This window comes from Lemur catta, chromosome 22 (assembly GCF_020740605.2).
Source record: "Lemur catta isolate mLemCat1 chromosome 22, mLemCat1.pri, whole genome shotgun sequence".
Classification (NCBI taxonomy): Eukaryota; Metazoa; Chordata; class Mammalia; order Primates; family Lemuridae; genus Lemur; species Lemur catta.
In genome coordinates this window covers 5,162,995-5,184,302 of record NC_059149.1, presented here as the reverse complement: position 1 = coordinate 5,184,302, position 21,308 = coordinate 5,162,995, and the positions used below count along the sequence as shown (strand labels likewise).

The window sequence follows — 21,308 nt, the reverse complement described above, 5'->3', positions numbered from 1 at the left end:
CGGCCACTCCTCCACCCCGCCACCCCCGCACCCCGCCAGCCCGCCACCCGGCCACCCCGCCAGCCCGTCACCCCGCCAGCCCGTCACCCCCGTCACCCGGCCACCCCGCCACCTCACCAGGGCCCAGGACCCACGGCGCTGCGGGGAGAAGGTCTGCACGGAAGAAACGGCCTATTTAATGTGCCATAAACAGCAGCATTTCCCAAACTGCCTGTGCTTCCCAATCGCCTGGGACACGCATTCCGGGGTGCTTCCCCAGGAATTCTGACTCGGCCCTGGAATGGGCCCCGCGGGCCTCTGAGGAGAAGCCAGGGTCACAGCCACTGCCCGCCGGCTGACACCTCTTCCAAATGGAACCGCCGCGAGGACCAGGAGAAAGCGCCTGATGGCGGAGGAACAAAAACACATCAGAGCGCCACGAAGGGGCAGGGGTCACGAGGGTGCCCTTGCGACCACGGGAGCTAGTGCCCCAGAAGGCGCTGGAGCCACAGTGTCGCCGGGGAGACATCGGGACATGGGAGGGCGCACGGAGTCCAGCCATGGGACCCCCTGGTCGAGGATGAGGAGGGTTTCCCACCGTCTTCCTTTCGCTCGGTGGTTCTCTGTCCGTTTCTCTCCGGAGTCTTTCCTCCGTCCTGTGCGGGCGACACGGCGGCGTGGGCGCCACCCTCCTTGCTCAGGACCTCCACCTGCTCAGGGCGGCGGCCCCGCGCTCGCGGGCAGTTTCCGGCGACAGCTCCGCTCACAGCAGCTCCTCCCACGGGTGTCGGCCCGGCTGCCGTGCAAGGGCCTCGGCCAGGCAAGCCGCCCCAGGTGTCCACGGCAGACGGACACGACAAAGTCCTGGGGTCAAATCCGTACAAGGGAGCAAAGGGGTCCCTGGGCAAAGAATGAGGGCGGCAATCAGGGCCTGCGGGGGCTTAGAGCAGGGCGTTAGGAGGACAGTCAGGAGGAGGAAGGAAAGAGACACCCCGGGAGAGCAAGGTCTGCTTCGCCGGGGGCCACGCAGCTGGCGCGGGCGTGAATTGCCCGGATTGGTGGCACTGGGCAGGGGTCGATGGCAGCAGCTCACTGGTAATCACTGTCTATGAAAGGATCATGTTGTTTGGAAAGAGCACTGGCCCAAGAATCAGGAACTCTGAATTTTGCCCCTTAATAATTGTGCAACCGAGGACAGCTAACTCCTGTGGCATCAGATTCCTCGTCTACCGGGAAAAGCAGATGGATTGGATCCGTTGCTCTTCACAGGGACTACCCGTTAGAACGCGCTGGGGAGCATTTAGAACACCCGGACACCTGGGTTTCCACCCAGCCGTGCTGATTTAATCCGTCTAGTGTGAGGCCCAGGAATTGGAGTGTTTTTAAAGCTCCTCAGGTAATTCTAATCGTAGCCAGAATGGCGAACCACAGAGCGGGTGAGCTTTCTGCCCAGTGTGGGTTTGAGAATTCTGAGTCTGTGTTATACCTCGGGTGACCAACCATCCCAGCTGCCCAGGACTGTCCCAGTTTTGAAAGGAAAGTCCTCTGTTCCAGGAAACCCCTCAGTCTCTGGCCACTTTCCGCATCATTCCTGCATGACAAAAAGAAAGAAGGGGTTTGCTTAGAACTCTCTGGGGTGTGTCTACGCGTGTGGGTGCCGTGTGACCACCAGCCCGGGAGTCAGCAAATGCAAGACGCCGCCGCTCACTGCGGTACAGCGGCTGCCTTTAAAGCACACATTTGAGTAAAGCCGACCTCGCCCAGATTCCTGAAGATCAGTCGTCGCAGCCTCCGTCCTATTCTCCAACCTGATGCTTGGAGAAAGCGTGTGTTTTGTTTTTTTCCTGACTCAAAAGTAAAACAAGGAAAAATTAAGAGCAGAACCGTTGTAAAAGACATTCACTCATCCAACAAGTGTCTATCCAGCCTCTACCCGTCGATCCCCTCGCTGGCCAAAGCACATCCCACCCACCACCAAGGCACACGTCCTCTGTCCCCAAAACACACCCCTTCTCCCTGTCCCACTTCTATCACCCTAGTGCAGTGCTTCTTGGACTTGAGGGACTTCAGAGTCGCTTGTTAACATCCTAATTCCTGGGCCAGAGTTTCTGACTGAGGGTGTCTGGGTGGGACAGACAATGCGTGTTCCCAGCAGGCTCCAGGGTGTCACTCATCATATTCCAGGGCAATGGCATGAGAGGTACGGTGGCCTGGAACGCTGGACTCCAGGAGAGGACCTGCCCTGTGGGCTATGGGGCTTTCTAATTGTGGCAAAATAAATAGAATAAAACTGACCATCTTAACCATTTTTAAATGTACAGTTCCAGGGCGTTAAATACAGTCACACTGCTGTTCAACCTCCACCACAGTCCATCTCCATAACTGCTTTCATCTTGCAAAACTGAAACTATTAAACAATAATTCCCCACTTTGCCCTTCCCCAGCCCGGGGCGAACACCTTCTACTTTCTGTCTCTATGAATGCGACCACTCTAGGGACCTCATAGAGGTGGAACCATACAATGCGTTTCTTTTTGTGATTGGCTTATTTCACTTAGCAAAATGTCCTCAAGGTCCATTCAGTTTGTAGCATGTGTCAGAATGTCCTTCTTTCGCAAGGCTGAATGACATTCCCTTGTATGCCTACACCACATGACGTCTATCCATTCATCCGCAGATGGACACTTGGGTTGCTTCCATATTTTGACTATTGGGAACAATGTTGCTATGAACATGAATGTTCAAATATCTCTGCCTTTGTTTCTTTTCTATATTCAGAAGGGCAATTGCTGGATCATATCATATGGCAATTCTATTTTTAATTTTGTGAGGACTCACCGTACTATGTTGCAAGTGGCTGCACCACTTCCTGTTCCTGCCAGCAGTGCACAAGGGTTCCAGTTTCTCCACATCCTCACCAACGCCTGTTAGTTTCCATTTTTTTGTTTGTTTGTTTGTTTTTTGAGACATAGTCTCACTCTGTTGCCCAGGTTAGAGTGCCGTGGCGTCAGCCTAGCTCACAGCAACCTCCAACTCCTGGGCTTAAGCGATCCTCCTGCCTCAGCCTCCCAAGTAGCTGGGACTACAGGCATGCGCCACCATGCCTGGCTAATTTCTTTTCTATATATTTTTAGTTGTCCAGATAATTTCTCTCTATTTTTAGTAGAGACGGGGTCTTTCTCTTGCTCAGGCTGGTCTTGAACTCCTAAGCTCAGACGATCCGCCCACCTCGGCCTCCCAGAGTGCTATTTTTTTGATAGTAGCCATCCTAGGCAATGGAGTCTTAAGCTACATGATTAAGGAAATTTGTGCAATTGCAGTTTTTAAAAGGCCTTAATGGGAACTCAGTGGTGGAGAGGAGGTAAATGCACTTTGAAGGGGAAACGTTTGACCTCTGCTCTGCGGAGACTTCTCTCATCCCCATTTCACCTTCATTATCCGTCTCCACCTTCTTCTACCTAGTTCCCAGCTCGGTGCATTACTCATTAGCTCTTATTCAACCCCTTGTCCTGTAGAACAGTCGCCTTAGCCACGTGGGCGGCTGGTTCCTTCTTGAGCCAAGAACCAGAATGAACTAAATTCTCAATCAGGTTTTTTTGTTGTTGTTGTTCAGGGTCTTACTCTGTCACCCAGGCTACAGTGTAGTGGCATTGTCACAGCTCACTGCAACCTCCAAATCCTGGGCTCCAGCGATCCCCCAGCCTCAGCCTCCCGACTAGCTGGTACTACAAGCATGCACACCACCATGCCCAGCTAATATTTTTATTTTAAGTTTTGTAGAAATGGGGTCTTACTATGTTGCCCATGCTGGTCTTCAACTCAAGTGATCTTGTCACCTCAGCCTCCTAAAGTGCTGGGATTACAGATGTGAGCCACCACAACTAACCTTAACTAGGTTTTGAAGAGTGGAAGTTTGAATGAGTTCTTAGGTGCTTTTTAAATCACACCCATCTTTTTCCAGAATGACAGAGTGAAGTTCCTTTGGTTTAAGGAGCAATAAGGCATGATAACATGGGCTCTAAAGAGTGACTTTTTTTCTGTGCTACTGCAGAAAACTATCTGAATAATTACTTTTACCTGCAGAGCTGTTGTTTGAATACAGTTGTAACGTAACAGTTTTTCTTAGCTTTTGTGTTTTTTTGCCACTAGCGTAAACTCCCAGTGTTTCTTTATTTGGTGGTTATTTCCCTAAATGGGCAGAGGCCTGTGAGCAGCAAACCGTAAGCCTTGAGTTAGAACAGCGCTGAGCCCACCCTCGATGCCTTCGACATGGTCCTGTCAACGGTGTGATGCTGCCATCTGTCACTGCACACGCACCCTGCATGCGCGCCCCATCTCAGCCAGCGCTCTGGGTCCCCATGGGCTGCGAGAGCAGCTGTGACAATGCGCTGGGGCACTCTGTGTTGAGCTGTGTCCATCTTGCTCCCTGACTTGTAGCGGACGTGCCGTTCCTGGTACACTGGGAGCGCCCCGAAGGCTGCGGCGTGTTTCTCCCGGAAGCAGCGTGTCTGGCTCATGGAAAGCTCTTAAACATTGTGTGGGATGAGGATGAGGCAAGCCTGCTGTGTATCTGCTCACCAGGTTAGTCACCTTTGTAGGTGCCCAGGGATGTGGTTATCTTTTTATTGACAGGAGTTACCTAAAAGAAATTAATACCCCGATACGATAATAACTACCCTGTCCTGAGTCCGTTCCAGGAACAAAGTGCCCTTTACCCAGGTTTATGGTCCAGTAGATTGAGACAAAGATGACTGCGGACTTTTTATGTCATTCTTCCTCTTTAACAGCTGGGAAGAGTACACAGCGTGCCCCTGTGGTTTCCCTGTCCCTGCCCGGGGGGACACCAGAGTGAAGTGAGGGGGGAACCGGCCTTCGCTGGCCCTCAGCTCCCCTCAGTTTCAGCTCGCTGGGTCTCGTGCCCAACTCCAGACTTTCTGCGCTACCCTTAAACCGGCACTGGGAGGCCGGCACTAGGGCTCACGCCTGAAATCCCAGCACTTTGGGAGGCCGAGGTGGGAGGATCACTTGAGCCCAGGAGTTAGAGACCAGCCTGGGCAACATAGTGAGACCTCTTCTTTACAAAAAATTAAAAAAAATAGCTGGGCCTGGTGGTGCCCACCTATGGTCCCAGCTACTTAAGAGGCTTAGGCAGGAGGATCACTGGAGCCCAGGAGTCTGAGGTTGCAGTGAGCTGTGACAATGCCACTATGCTGCAGCCTGGGTGACAGAATGACACCCTGAATAAAAAAAAAGAGATCGCCAGTGAGCAGCCTGGTTAGCAGAGCAAGACCCTGTCTCTAAAGTAAAAAAATAAAATAAAATAAAACATCACTAGGGGAATAGGGATTGTTGGATTTGATCCTGGAAGGAAACAGAGATCCCCGGAGGATTGCTGAAGGCCTTCCTTCTTCCTGCCTTTCTTCCTGGCCTTCAGTTAACTCCCTGTATTAAGGAAAGTAGCTTTTAGGGCTTATGAACTGCAGTGAGGTACGTTGCTCAGCTCAGCAGACCTACTGGAGATGGTTTTCAGCACTCCGGACGGGACAGTAACTCGCTCTGTCTCTTTGTTGCTGAAGTGGCCGCCTGTTCAGCTGGCGCTGAGCTGTATTTCCAGTTCCTTCTGATCTGCGAGCTCCACCTGCAGCAACACGAAGCTGGCAAGTGTGATGTTCGCGTGCGAGGGCTGAGGAAAGGGGTTTTCTCGGGGAAGATGACACAAGAGCAATCAATCCGATAGGGACAGACTTGCTATTTCTCGTTGGCCGTGACTGGAGCCACAGAAAGTCTATTGAAAAGCAAGTAATTAACCTTTCAGCTAATGCGCGACCTTAACGAATGCCAGTCTGTGGGAGCGCAGGGCTCTGGCAAATGGTTCCAAACTCCCTAGGAAGAACAGACATAGTCTAGAAACTACAGGCCTAGAAGTTGGACATGAATCCCCAACCAAATGGAGAAGGGCTCACTGGACAGACGCTGGCAGGGGTCACTGGGATTCAGCCCAGGGCTGTGACAAAGGAGGAGCACGGAGTCAGCGTCCTATGGATTGAGATGCCAGGGCGTGGCAGGGGTGCCAACCGCAGCAAACCGCAGCGACGGGCCCCTGGGCCCTGTCAGAGAAGGGAGGCCGAGGGAGCAGCGCAGGAGACAGGGGGCCGCAGGCCAGGGCTGGAGGGACAGCTAGGGGCACAGGCAGCCTAGCTGCTCCTCCTCCGTGGCCAGCCAGACCAGGGCAAGACGTAAATATCAGAAAAACAAACATGGTGGCCCAGGAAGAAGGAATTTGAGTCTGTCCTCCTTCCTCCTCAGAGGTAATGTAGGGTTTTGTGGGTTGTGGGTTTTAGAGATATTCCAAGGACCCAATCAACCACGGAGAATGAACCTGGGAATGTTGAGTTTTCTGTCCCTGAAGGGCTGGAGGCAAAGTTCACAACATGGGGAAAAGGATCAGAGAGGCGGCCAATCCGCAGACCCGCGCACACGAGGAGGCCGGGCCACGGAGACCCCCACACCCGCCTTCTGGCCTCCATCAGTGATACAAAGAACATTGAAATAACAGGAATTTGAGGAGCATGGAATGAGTTCTGCATTTCTAATGCCATCTACTGACACAATTCTGTGTGTATACACGCGTTTATTAACTGTTAATTAAATACTAATATAGGTGTTAAAATGACACTATTATCCATCTAACATAAGGGTCTAGCAAGTTACTCCAGACAAAACATACGCACATGATAGAACAGTCTTTCCATGTTTCAAATATTATCCTCTTTGACTGGACACTTTGTGATAAAGTACATACACATATGGTTTCGTTAAAGTGCTGTCTCACCTCTGGCTTGCGAACTGCCTGTGTCTTTCAACACAACTCCAGTGCTGTTGTCAGGTGACACTGGCAAGGGGGTAAACGTGGCCAAACATCTGGGATGGCTTTCAAAGGAAGACACCCGGGCCACCAGGTCCCAGTCCAGACAGGTTACTAAGGGACACAGCTGCGGAGCGGGGAGCCAAGAATGGATGTACATCCACTTTCCTCCCACACCTGGATTCAGTTGTATCTTTAAAAGTTCCTGGCACGTTTGTATCTAGTTTTCTCCTTCCTGGCGAATCTAGTGGTTTCAGGTCATGGACGGAAAGCTTTGGTGGTGGAACAGTTGGATGAGATTCTGTTTCCAGAAATTTAGCAAAAAGTTCTGAAAAAGAACTATTAAGCACAGATTGCTGATTTGGCCTCAACCGTATGTTGGGGACACTTTGATACTCCTCCAAGCCACCCAGTCAGCTATCTGGTAATACCGCCTCGATCTTCCTCAAACAACTGCTCCATTTCCTCCCCTCTGACACCCAGGACGCTCCCATCAGTCGCAGCATTCATGACAGATTTTTGGTGTGTGGAAATGTCCGATGAGGAGGTTTCTCATTAGAACTTTGTCCACTTTGCCGTCTGTGCTGTTTACTCACTTCGTCAGCTTCTCTTGTAGATCATCCAGCCCTTCTTCTTGGAGCTCATTTTGTTGTTTAAGTTCTTCCTTTAGCTCTAACTTTCCTGTAAGTCGTGATGCTGAATCCAGTGCAGCGTTTGCTTCATCCAAACGTTCCTGCAATGATGTCACTTTTCCCTCCAGATTTTCTGCCTTTTTCTCCCATTCAGCTGTGCATAGCTTTTTCCTCTTGTTGGAAATGCTCTAATACGATCTGCAGGTTGGCTGGTGACAGAGCATGCTGCTTTGCTTGGTCCTGAGAGACAGAAAACTGCAGTGCAATTTCATCCCTTTGCTTGGAGACTACATTCAGTTGTTCTTGCAGTGACTGCACCTGCACACTGGCTTGATGGCCTGAATTTTCCATTGCATTGTCCACTTCTAGTTTACTAATGTCCGTTCCTAAAAATAATATTCTCTCCTTGAGGTTTGTTACTTCCTGCCTCAAAAGTTCATTTGCATTTAATTGTTTAGTGAAATTTGCATTTGAAGAAAGTAACTGATCACTTTTGGCTTTGATTAAGAGGTCTTTTTCCTTAGTAATCTTTGTAAAATATCTTCTTTGTCCTTTAGTTGCTTAATGTCTGCATCGGTTTGCTCATATTTTTTTCATTCCAGCTCTGTGGTGGCAGCAATCGAGTTGGACAATCTGACATTATTTTCTGAAGAGTTCTAGTTGTTGCGTCTTTTTCTTGGAGTGATTCCCTGAGTTCCTCTATCTCTTGCTGAAGAAACTGAGAAGACTCAATTGAGACATCAGACCTACTTGCTCCAAGACACTCTGCTGACTGGGGAGTAAGCAATGATCCAAAAGAGAGCCCAGTTTTCCTAAAAGAAGATTCTTGGTATCACAAAGCTGCCCTGTGTTGAACTTGTGCTAATTCCTGAACAAAAATTTTTAGTTTGGTTTTATTCTGCTCGCAAATTTTGGATCAGACCAGCATAGTCCACTTGTAATCTGTAATTATCATCACTCTCAACCAAAACTTGTGCCTGAAGTTGATGTTCTTCCTGAAGTTGGGCCGACTCATGCTGTGTATTTTGTACTGTGGTCATAACCTGCTGTGTCCACTCTTCCATTTTCTTTACTTTCTGATTTAATTCATCATGTTCCTGTAGGAGCTCCTTGAACTGATTACTGTTGACACCTCCAACCTCCTTACCAGAGCTAGATGATTGTAAATCTGCCAACAAACTCTGACATTTCTGACTTAAGGCATCTATTTCAAATGATACATGATAAATTCTTTACAGTTTCTCTAAACATATCTTGGCCACTGCTTTCACATATAGTGGACAATTTTTTATTTTCGTCTTGGAGCTCAATGAGGGCTGCTTCTTTGGCAGCAACTATATCCATCATTTTATTATATTCTCTGTGGAAATGGCTATTTTCCCTTGTCTTCTCACGCAAAACAGCTGATACTTGTTTTCCTTCCACAGCAGGGGCCTGCAGTTACTGTTGAAGGTAAACAGCATCCTGGGTATAGGAAGCTGATGACATTCTAGTGTGAGAATATTTATCTAAATCCTCTTGCAGCTCTAAACTCCTTTCTTCAAGTTTTTCAATAAATATTTCTTTCTCATGTATGAACTGTGTCAATTGCTTCTTTTCATCTAAACTAGGTGACATTATTTCCTTCATTCCTTTATGATCAGTCTCCATTCTCAATATTCCTTGTGAGTTCTGCTATTTCAGAGTCTCTGTCTTGATTGAGTTTAATTAAACGTTCATGTTCTAGCTCTAAGGCAGAGGTATCCAAATGATGTGCATTTGACAGTTCTTCAGTGATTTCTTCATACTTGTTTGCTTCTTCCAACAGTCTCTTTTCAGCCCAACACAACTCTGCTGCTATCTGTCCTTTTTCCATTGTTAGAGTCTCCAAAATAGTATTTTTCTCCAGAAGAATCTGTTACCAGCAATATATTCTTCCAACTAATGTCTTATGTCTTCACTTACTCAAAGCAATGTTTCATTTTCCTTTTTGAGATCAAAAGCAACTTTCTGCAAATTTTCACTGAGCTGTTCTAATTCTGAAGCATTTTGCTGTAAGTTTCTAACTTTGGCTTCTCTTTAAGTAAGTTTTCCTTAACATGACTACCAGAGTCTTAAGGGACTGAGTTAACTCATTTCAGACTCTAGAAACCTCCTCATTTTGTCTCATATGTTCTCTTAGTTCTAAGTTCTCCTTCTGGCTGTTTAAATTATTTTTTTGTGATTTATTTGGCTGGTCTACAAAATCTCCTACTTTATCGTCAGGCTTTGCTTGGTTAAATGTAAATCATTTAGGACCAGTTCCCTTTGAATTAACTTTTCTTTCTGCACATCTAACTTTTTGGTAATGTTCATTTTAGCATCTTCCAGTTGATGAACTGTCTTTCATCATCTAAATCTTGTTTCAGTTTACTGATGATGCTGTCTCCTTCATTTTGTTGTTTCGATAGCTGATCTTTCATCAAAATCATGTCCTTTCCAGCTACTTGGTTCTGTTTGTCCAATTCCTCCAACTCAGCTGTCAGTGTTTCCTTTTCATTAATACTCTGATGACGTTCTTGTTCCTTTGCCTCCAAATTAAGTCTTAAGTCAGGTAATTCTGAATCCAAACTCATGTCTCTCATAGCTGTACTTTTGATTACATCATACTCATTGTTCCATGTTAAAAGTGATGCCTGAAGTTCTTCCTTTTCTTGACTTAATAATGACTTCTCTTCTTGTAAAACTTGGACTTGGATTTTAAGTTTCAGATTGTCTTCAGTGAGACTGTTTTCCACATCAGACAGCGCTTGGCGCAGTCTGAACACTTTCTCCACTGATGTGCTCTGTGCACACGAATCCTTTCCTTTTGTGTCACAGTGTCACTGCGCTGCAATTTCCTTCATTCCAATTTCAGCTTTCACATCCTACAATTGTCTCTTCTCCACACTTATCTGTTCTCGTTCTCTCCTCAAAACACGTCTGTCATTTGCTACAGAAGAGAACTTTTTATTTGTCTTTTATTTCATCCTCAAGTTCTTCAATTGCTTTGTAGACTCTACTTTTTCAGTTTGTAGAACTTGAATATTTTTTCGCATCTCATGGATTTTAAAGTGATCAGTTTCTGTGACTCCAGAGCCACCTTGCTGTGTAACAGGTTTTTAGTTCTTCAGTTCGTTCTCCAAAGTCATTAAATTCCTTTTGATGCCGACGACTTAAGTCTGTCAACTTCTGTTGATGTGCGCGTTCTGCAACACTGACATTTCGTGTTAATGGTCATCAATGTCTTGCCTTCCGTTTTAAGTTCCTTAATGATATTTTGCATTCACAGATTTCATTTTGATCACAGCACTGTTCCCTGTGCTTTAGAAGTCTGAGCAATATGCCCCCCGTGGCCAACTGCGGACTCGAGTCTTGAAACTTCACTTGACGATCTGCTCATTTCTTGCTGTGACGACATTACGTCAGCAGAGTCCGTGCCGCCGTCGCGGAGGGCTGAGGTCCCACGACCGGGCCACGACCCAGGGACGCCGGCGCGGCGGTGGCTGGGGCGGCCCGAGCGCGCGGACGGGCGGCGGGTCCCTCCCTCGCTCTGTGCCGGCCGATGTCGGCAACTTGTGCTGCTTCACTCGAAGCCGGGGCGCCCCCTGCTGCTCTCCCAGACCAGGGCGGGTCTCCCGAGTCTCCCCCGCTCCCCTCCCGAGGCGGCGCGGGGGCTCCGGGTCCTTTCTCCCGGCGGGAGGTCGCCCCGCCCCCGCGTCCCCCCGCCCGCCCTCGGCGCGTCCCGGGTGGAGTCTGCGACGCGGCCGGGAGGGAGGCCGGGCTGCGCCTCGCGGGGCCCAGAGTCCGGCCCGGCCGGCGCCGAGGCCCCCAGGCCGGGACGGCGTCGCTCCGAGAAAGGCGCCCGTGGCCGTCGGAGGACGCCGCCAAGTGTCCTCTGACCGCGGTCTCCGGGAGACTGAGTCGCTCGGGACGTGCCGACACGGTGCGGGTTGCTAGGCAACGCCGGCGGGGCGGGGCGGGGCTCCCACCCACGGCGGGCCCTGCCTGGGAGCGCAGCGGCCTGTAGCGCGGTAGGGTGACCAGGATTAATAGTTTATGGTATATTTTGAAAGAGTTAGAAGCCTGGATTTTGAAGTGGTCCCAACACAAAGAAATGATAACTATTAGAGGGGATGGATATGCTAATTAGACTGCTTTGCTCATTAGACATTGTATACAGGGGTCAAAATATCTCACTGTACCCCATCAATATGTACAATTATTAAGCATCAATTAAAAACATTAATCAAAGCAAAAAATTAACTTACTGCAATTTAATTCAGTTGAATTCTTCAAAATATTCTAGAGAAAATACATATAAAATAAATTATCAAAAACAAAAAATCGATACATCAAAGCAAACACAGCATAAGGTGGAGGTTTTTGTTCTTAAAATAGTTTCCACGATGTTATTCCCTCACTCAAAGCTTTCAGGGGTTCCCTGTTATCCAAAGACCAGCTCTGTTAGGCTGATGCTGAGGGTCCTCCAAAACCTGCCTCTGAGCCGTCCATGCAATGGCACCTCCACTTCCCAGTGCAGTAGCCGAGTCAGTCCAGGTGTCATCTCCAAGGTCCCCACTTCCTCACTGATGTGGTTGGCTTATTCCCCCTGCCTGAAATGCTCCCTTTGCTTCATCTCATTCAACTGAAGCTCTTTCTCTCCTAAGGCCTTCCTGCACCCTTCTCCTCCCAGTGGAACCATAATTTAATTGGTGAAATTAAAAAAAAAAAGACAACAAACCAGTTATGGCCCCCAGAAATTTCCTAAGTGCACACACGAAATGAAGAAACTCTTGTTCAAAGCAGAGAGTTTGTGGCATTTGAGCCGTGATCTGCTTCCGTCCTGCTCACCCAGCTCGGTGCAAGAGAAGATCTGCTCCGCAAGGCTTGGGCCGAGAAGACAGGGCTCGCTTTCCCACAGCTCCTGGTCTGGGGCTGTGCTTTCACCCTGTGAGGGGCAGGACAGCAGCGTCTGTTGCCAGCCCAGCTCTGTGTCGCAGAAGCACGATTCCAGGCAGGAGTGGCTGAGCAAACCCGGCTTCCTTCTCATCACTAGGCCCCCAGCACTGAGTGAAGAGACAATGAGGTTCATAATTTGGAAAGGAGAGCTTTCTTTCTCAGAAAGGGCTGCAGCATCCAGGTGGCAATTCCAGCAGACTGGAAAACGGGGCCCCAGCCAGATGCCAGGAACACGTTTGAGGCAGGGACAAAGGGAACAGGAATTTATGCTGAGTGGGATCGCCAGATACACATATACAACAAGCTATAGGAGGAGTCATGAATATTTATGAAAGAGAAACACGTGCCTGCACAAATCAAATTTTGTCCCCTTTTATGGGGTCCATGTTCAGAAACGGCCACCCTTTTATGTCAAAAAGGTGAAGCAAGGACACACAACCCCTCTCTGTGCATGCTCTGCAGACTGGTGAAAACACTGCATGGTTGGTGGCCCCTTGTCAGGAAAGAATGCTGGTCTGGACCATGAGATTGGTTTCTGTTTAGCCCTTAGGAAAAAGCTCAGTGGCCATTAGCAAGGGAGAGGGTATAATGAGGCACATCTGACCTCCAATCTGTCAGGGCTGGAAACTCAGTTTTAAGGTTTCTCTGGGGTCCCCTTGGCCACGAAGGGATCCACTCACTGAGCAAGGGGTTTAGGATTTTATTGTAGTTCACATCACTCATAGGGCAGAAGCTCTACTCCAGCTGTGGTGGCTGAGCTCGCTGTATTCCCATCACTCCTATCCCGGTTTGCTTGTAGAGGAGAGGTTCCATGACAGTCAAACCAAGCTGACCAGGGGCTACCACCCCACCTAATGCCCACTTATGGGGCAGGGGAGTCACACTGGGAGACCAGGCCATGGTCCCTGCTCCCAGCTCTACTGCTTTGGTGCAGGTTTTGCCCAGGAGGAGGGGCAGGCCATAACAGAGAGCTATGCAGCTCTTCCTAAGGAGACTGCCTGTACTTGGAACAGAGCTTGCACAGGTTTGCACCTCAGAGCATTGTCACAGACAATAGGGATTTGGATGGTGAGCGAGTAAGAGGAAGTGAAACAGCAGACCAGCAGGAAGTTTTCCTGGGAGGACCAGGGAAAGAGACAGCTGAAAGGGCCCTCCTAGTGCAACTGTACCAGGATTGTGCAGCACATTAATCCGACAAGACACCAAGTTGCAGCAGAGAAAGAGGTTTACTCACAAGAGCTACAGCCAAAGGAGGAGGTGGGAGGAGTTCGGGGCTAGAGATTTTAAGGAATTTGCATGAGCATCGGCTGGAGATATGGGGATTGTTGATTTCATCAAAATCACAGTAGAATTGAAGGGGAGGATATGAGGGAGGCCTGTCCTAATGATGAAGCACTGAGGAGGACTCGCCTCCCCATCCACCCATCCGTGCCTCACCCATCCATCCCTCCATTCATTCTGATTTTCCACGCTGTTCAGGAAAGGCACAGTGCCAACGGCTCAAAGGATAGCACAATGAGTAGGATGATGGCTCTGCAACCTCAAGGAATCTACAATTGCCTGTGAAGCCAGCTATGTGCTTGCATGAGAATTTCTATTTTTTTATGGGAATTCCAATCTCACTCTGTCATATTCCTGATCCATAAATTGAGCCAAATTTGCCCCGCTCATGTGGTGATGGGAGTAGGTGGGAAATGAGAGGCTGAGAAATTCCGTTTCAACTGGAACATGAAACATGGATCTCTTTGCGCTCCAGGGGGCACCATTACATAGAAGACGCTGAGGTCTGTGACTTTGGCTTTATGCAGCAACAGTGCCCTTAGTGGGCCAGATATTTGGGGATAAGGGATTTTAGAGAAGTTCTCTATATTTGCATATTCAGGAGGGTAGGTTATCTGAGATTGCATTTTTTACGATTTAAGTATAACATACCTTGAGGAAGGTGCACAAATCTTAAATGTATGACTCAGTGAATTTTCATAGCTACATACTCATGTACTGCCCCTCCAGATGAAGTCATAGAACATCTCCAACCTCCCAGAATGCCACTTCCCAGACTATACCCACTCCCATAGCCATAATTCTGACTTGATCATCGTAGGTTGGTTTTACCAGTCTTGAACTTCATAAAAATGGCACTGTGTGGTATGTACGCTCCCTCTGGTCTGCTGCTTTTGCCCCTGCTATGTCTGTGAGTCACTGTATCCATTCATTTAACAGCTGTCTGTTCCTTTTATTACTGTGTATCATTCCAATAAAGGGAAAAATTCCAATTTATTTATCCATTATCTTGCTGATGGACATTTGGGTTTGCAATTTGGGGCTATTATGGCTAAAGCTGCTATGAACATTCTTCTACATGTCTTTTGGTGGACATGTTGCTTATTACTGTTGTTATTTACCTAGGAGTAGAATCTGATAGTATTTTTAGTTTTTAACACCTTTGTTCCTAGGTAAGATACATTAGTTTTTATCCCTAAATGTGTTTACAGATATTCGTTAAAGAGAGATCTATCTGCAACCCACAGAAAATGAATTTTTGATTATCACTGGCTCCAGTGTGGAGAAGGCGTGCTGCTTTGCTCTAAAGTCACACAATGGGCAACATCAACACGTAGGCTGCCTAGCGGACAGATGAGACCATACAGGGAGTTTGGTGTACGCTGCTCCTTAAAGTTAACTGATTAAAATTAATTGGTTAGAAGAGTATATGTGTATGTATGCGTGGAGTTGGCTCTGGAAAGAATGAGTTTCTTTTTAAAATTACAGCTGCCAGGGAAACAGGACGGTTAGAGCCTCGAAGTCCTGCTGATGTGTGACCCTGGAAAACATGAAGACCTTGTGGACGCGGAACCCACAGGCCTTGATGACTGACTGGGGGAGGAGTGTGACGGAGAAGGTGCACAGAGGCCCTGAGATTTCTCATCTGGATGACAAGGACGATGGCCAAGCTATTAGGAGAAACAAGGAAATCCATAGAAAGAGCAGCAGCACCACAAACATACTCTCTCTCCTATGCTAATATGTAAACAAAATGTAATCTCTTTACTTCTTCATAACCAACCCACGCTTTCAAGTGAGACCCTATTTTCTGGGTAACAAGAAAGTAAACTTGAACTTTCAGCTTGCCAAAGACTGGCATCTCTTTGGATGTTTGGTCAGTCTCCACCCCAGCTCCCGCAGCCACCTCCTCTCTCCAAGAGGCATCCGCTGTGGGGGGTTAGACTGGCTGCGTCCCCTGGGCTCTTGATGACCTCATGGAGGTAAAGTTGATTATAAAGTTTATAATTGTATAAATTATCAAGAGTGGTTTGTTCATTTGGAGGAACATAAAAGCGAGGACAGCCGGGAAGCCCCTGATACAGAGGAGTAACAGGAGTGGGGGAAACAGGAAAGCGTTACGGAGTTTCCGCTGTGAAATCAGCGCGCTACTGACACACAGATACACACGGACCAAGAACCAGACTGGAAAATGCAGAAAAAGATGCGAGTGCTTATGGAAACTTAGTATAATAAAGGAGGCATCTCAAATCAGTGGGGAAAGAAAGCCATTTTAAACAGTGGTTTTAGGATACCTGGATAGTCCTGTTGAAAAAGATAAAATTGGGTCCATTCTTCACATGGTACACTGGGATAAATTCCAAATAAATCAGAGACTTAAATGTGAAAAATTGAGCCCTACAACTACTAGAAGAAAACATGGGTGAGTTCCTTTGTAACCTTTGCACAGAGAAACATTTCCTAAGGCTTAAAATCTGGAAGTAATGAGAGGAAAGACTGGTACATTTGATTACATGAAAATTTGCCTGGAAAAAAATACCATAAGCAAATTATAGCAAACTGGAAAACATATTATAGACAAAGAGTTATTATCCCTAATACACAGATTCCAAATCGAAGAAAAAAGGCCAAGAAATCGATGGAAACTCAGACCAGAAAAATGAACCAGCAAGTCATTGGAATGAAATCCAAATGGCCCTTAACCACATGAAAAGATTCTCAACCTTGCCTACAATAAGAACAATGGAAATTAACAGTCATCAAGGTATCATTTCTCACCTAGCAGACTGGCAAACGTCAAAATGCTTGACAACATATTCTGTTGACCAAGCTGTGGGGAAGTGGGCATCCTTACACATTGCTGGGGGGACTGCAGAATGGTAGAATTCCTAGTTAGGGGAATTTAGCAATATCTGGCAAAATTACATATGCATTTATTCACTGAGCTGGCTTTCTCAATTTTAGGTATTTATCCCAAAGGTACTGTGGCAAAATATGACAAGATGCAGGCAGAGGGCTATGGTAGATGGTGTCCCCACTGTCCAGCAACAGGGGTCTGGTTCATACCTTATTTACCAGCACACTTACAAAAGGGAGAGGTATTCAACTGAAAAAAAGATACATTTCTATATATTACTATTACATAGTTATTTCTGGGTTATATTGATAAATGGAAAAAGCAAGTGGAGAAATGTATATAGCATGTCAATGGTGTAGCATAATACACTATTTACGTGATAAATTTATGTGACTTATGTTGCAAAGAGAACTATTAATATGCACATACACACATATATGTTTTTCCATAAATATACCTAAAATTGTGCTTTTTAAAATGGGAAGATAAACCACAAAGAGGAAAAAAGTTTGCCCATAGGGAGAAAATGAGAATGGAGTTGTGAGGGCCGGGCAGTGGCTCACGCCTGTGGTCCCAGCACTCTGGGAGGCCAAGGCAGGAGGATCGGTTGAGCCCAGGAGTTTGAGGGTGCTGTGAGCTAGGCTGACACCACAGCACTCTAGCCTGGGCAACAGGATGACACTTTGTCTCAAAAAAACAAAAAATAGAGTTGTGAGAATAGGTGTGAAGGCTGGACTTCTCCGACCACCACTTTGTCTAGTAAACTTGATTTTGGAAACCAGGTAAATATTTTGCACAATAATAAAAGAAAATTAAATTTAGAAAGGAAAAAAGGCAATTCCTAAAAATGGTAAGCAATGAAACAAATGAGCTGTGTATTGGTGGCATAACCCGCGGAGGTCAGATATTTCAAGGGATCTTAGTTCACAGTGATTTGACTGTTTATGCACAGTGAGATAAATCCTAAGGACAAAAGAAATTACCAGAAAGAAAAAGTCTGTTTTCAATACTCACATTGTTGATGACTCTTGTATTGTCATTCCGAGATTGTCGTGCATGGACTGCGAGATGAAGCAAACCAGTAATTACAGTGGAGTCGTTGAGAGCCAGGATTCCGACGGGGAGAGAGAACATACAGATGTAAAGTTGACAAGTCTAAAAAACACAATGCAGTCCTAATTTGAATGTGTTTGAGTACATACATGAATTAATTCATCATGTATCTTATTTTTGAAAAACGTAATTCTTACTTCCATCCTCGGACAAGCCCTACAGGCCATGACAATTCCCTAAGACTGACCACTCCTGGCTCCCAGACTGCGGTATTTAAATATCATCTCCTACTGAAAGGAAGCAGGGGGGGAGTTCATGTACCTGGTTTTTGTAATCAAATTGTACCTCACCACAACCAAATAGCTGATAAGAGGAAGTTTCTCTTGAAAGAAATAGTCCAGCTAACTAATGAGGAAGGGATGAGAACGTCATAATTTTGCAAGGCCTAATTTGTGGTTCTAGGTAATGGCCACGAAGAGCTGCTAACATCACCGCCAGAGAGACACCCAAACACTATGTATCTCTTTGCCAGAATGTTCAAACCCGAATCTGAGCAGCCCTAGATTTAGCCATCAACATACAGCAAGCACAGTGTGCCTGGCGAGCCGCCAACGTCACCCAACGTCACACCTGTCCTACACTAAGAGCCCCACCTCCTCTCACTTTGTGTCTTTTTTTTTTTTTTATTTGAGACAGAGTCTCACTCTGTTGCCCGGGCTAGAGTGAGTGCTGCGGCATCAGCCTAGCTCACAGCAACCTCAGACTCCTGGGCTTAAGCGATCCTCCTGCCTCAGCCTCCCGAGTAGCTGGGACTACAGGCGTGTGCCACCATGCCCGGCTAATGTTTTCTATATATATTTTTAGTTGTCCATATAATTTCTTTCTATTTTTAGTAGAGACGGGGTCTCGCTCAGACTGGTCTCGAACTCCTGACCTCGAGCGATCCTCCCGCCTTGGCCTCCCAGAGTGCCAGGATTACAGGTGTGAGCCACCGCGCCCGGCCTCGCTTTGTGTCTTAACAGCACCCGCAGCCCGCCGGGCAAGCACAAGGCTGTGGGTGGACACCCGGCGGGTGGGACGAGGGGCGGCCACAGGCCTGCGTCAGGGACGAAGGTGAGGGGCCCCCTGGAGCGCTGGCCGCCCTTCCGACCAGAAGTAAAGGACTCGCCTTGCCCGGTTCGCAGCGTCTGGCTGTTTTCTGAACGGCACCGCGGGTCGTTTCTAACACCTTGGATGGAAAATTGGGCAGAACCCCGACTTCTCTGTCACTCTTAGCTAAAGCAGCCCTGCGGGCACCACACATTCTCAGAGGTGGGAACTGTAGTCTAAGGTACTAATCAGACGCTCCCGCCCTCACTGCAAGGAAAGAGTCCCTCCGTCACCCCCAACCCGTGCTGAGGTAGACGGGCAGCCTGCCTGGAGGAAGGTGTCTTCTCACCTCCTCCCTGCCACTTCTGCCATTCGGTCACCCCCAGGGGAGAGGAGGAGGGACGGAGGAGAGGAGAGAGTTCAGGGCTGTCCTTACCTGGGCAGACGTGAGGGGGACGCTCTGTCTCGGGGCTCCCTGTCAGGCTCTTCAGAGATGCTGGTCACCTTCTCCTCTGCGTCCCCTCGCCGGGAGGAAGTGTCTCCCGCCCGGAGCTTTCTTGTACTTCCTTCCTCAACGCTTGGAACTTGGTGTCACCTCCCACTCAGTTCCACCGTCCCTCTGGCTGGGCTAGTTGGCAGGACCCCGTCCCCACTGGGGCCCCGGGACGTCTGTGTGCCTGACTCCACCAACCGCCACATGCGGGGCAGCTCCCAGTGCCCTCACAGCAGCCCTTGGTCACAGGCCACTCTGGTCTTCTCAGGTGTGCGTAAGCGTCCCTCTGGGTCACCCAGATGCAAAACTCATTCAGAGCCCTCTAAGTGGTGCCATGAAAGTCCCTGCCCTAGGCTTGAGGTAAAGGAGATCACACCTGCCCACCACGCCCATCCACCCTTCTGCCATCCTCTGACTGCATTTTATATCCCCCATCTGACTGAGGGCTTCGAGAGTCATGGAACCAATTTTCAACATTTCCTTCCCAAATATGGTACGTGGGGCTGTCCATCATGCTTACCTTGGTGTCAGGTATATACTGCATTAGGATTTTGATAAAAAGCTTAAGACTATGTCAGATTGTACAAATTTTACGTGCATCTTTATCTTTAAAAAAAAATTAGGGATAGGGTCTGGCTATGTTGCCCATGTTGGACTGGAACTCCTCAGCTCAGGCAATCCTCCTGCCTGAGGCTCCCAAGTATTTGGGACTACAGGAACATGCCACCGTGCCCCGGCCAGAACATCTTCATCTTCACAAGAACATGAACTTCCTGGAGACGAGGACCTGTCCTGACTTCCTTCTTGTCGGTTCTGCTGGGTACAATGTGGTGAACACAACCAGGTTCTCCCTAAAGGACCCTGAGGCCCAGAGGTGATGTCTGTGGCCACAGTGACTCGCGTCTACATGCTGATTTCATTGTTACCAAAAAGTAAACAAAATGAATGAAATCAACTTAACCATGACAGTACTGCTTGGTTTTTTATTAGCTTCAGAATATTTCTTGTCTCAATTCTCAGGCCATACTGCACTGCTGTTTTATATTCGTTTGAATTTCGTAAGCAGTTTAACTCAAGTGCAGACAAGGAAGCTGTCGTGCCAAGACGCTGTCTGAAATCTTCAGAAACGAGGTAATTCTCCAGGACCTCGGCAGACAAGAAACAACAGGCTCTGGCTCAAGGGTTCCCACCACTTTAGGAACCAGATCAGTCAAGACTCTTCATGCTGCCAACGACAGAAACATACCCTGAGTTCACCGGAGCCAAAACAAGACTCTTGCACGTGGACGTGGGAATGCGGGGCCTCGTGATAGGCTCGCTGGATCCCGCAGCCCTCGGTCCCCTCTGGGTGTCCCTTGGGCTGCGGATGGACGTCTTCCATGTGCTGGGGACGGGGGCCTGACGGCCCCAGAGCACGCCCTTCGAGCACTGTCGCTCCGGAAGCACGAGGCCACCTTCCCCTGCGGCGCCGGGAGAGGGTCCTGGAGGAGCCCCTGCGGCTTTGCGGGGGTCGGGCGTGGAGAGAGGAGCGGGAGGAACCGGCAGGGCGGCCCCGCCTCGGATCCCGGCGCCGCCGGAAGAGAAGAAATCTGTGAGCAGCCGATTCACTGCGACGGCACGACGTTTCGGTCGCGTGCGCCCTTCATTTCGCTTCCCACAGCGGGCTTCTGTGCCAGAAAGTGACCGCCACGCACTGCGTCCCCACCCCAATTCCTGTTGAGGTCCTCACCCCCCAGGACCTCAGACTGTGGCTGTCTTTGGCGACAGGGCCTTTAAAGAGCTGATTAAGGCGAGGTCGTTGGGGGGCCCTAGCCCGCGGGTCCGGTGTCCTCCTAAGAGGAGAGCAGGACACGACACGGCCGAGGAGAGGCCGCGTGAGGACACGGGGAGGAGACGGCCACCTGCAAGCCAGACGGGGCCTCGGAGGGACCCGCCCCGCAGACACCTGGATCTGGGACTTGTTCCCTGAGGCCTGCGGCACGTTGTCACGGCAGCCCTGGCAAACCCAGAGAGACGGGATGAAGCCCTAGTATTGAACTCACGTCTCCAGGAAAGGAGAACGCAGCTGAGTCACTGTCATTTCCAAGTCCCTGGCACACAG

The 21,308-nt window shown here is 48.6% G+C and overlaps 2 pseudogenes; both read right to left on the bottom strand.

The window, feature by feature from the left end:
• Window positions 1-6,603: 6,603 nt before the first annotated feature.
• On the bottom strand, window positions 6,604-8,287 carry LOC123626605 (annotated as a pseudogene).
• A 539-nt stretch (window positions 8,288-8,826) lies between these two features.
• On the bottom strand, window positions 8,827-19,751 carry LOC123626340 (annotated as a pseudogene).
• Between the last annotated feature and the right edge of the window lie 1,557 nt (window positions 19,752-21,308).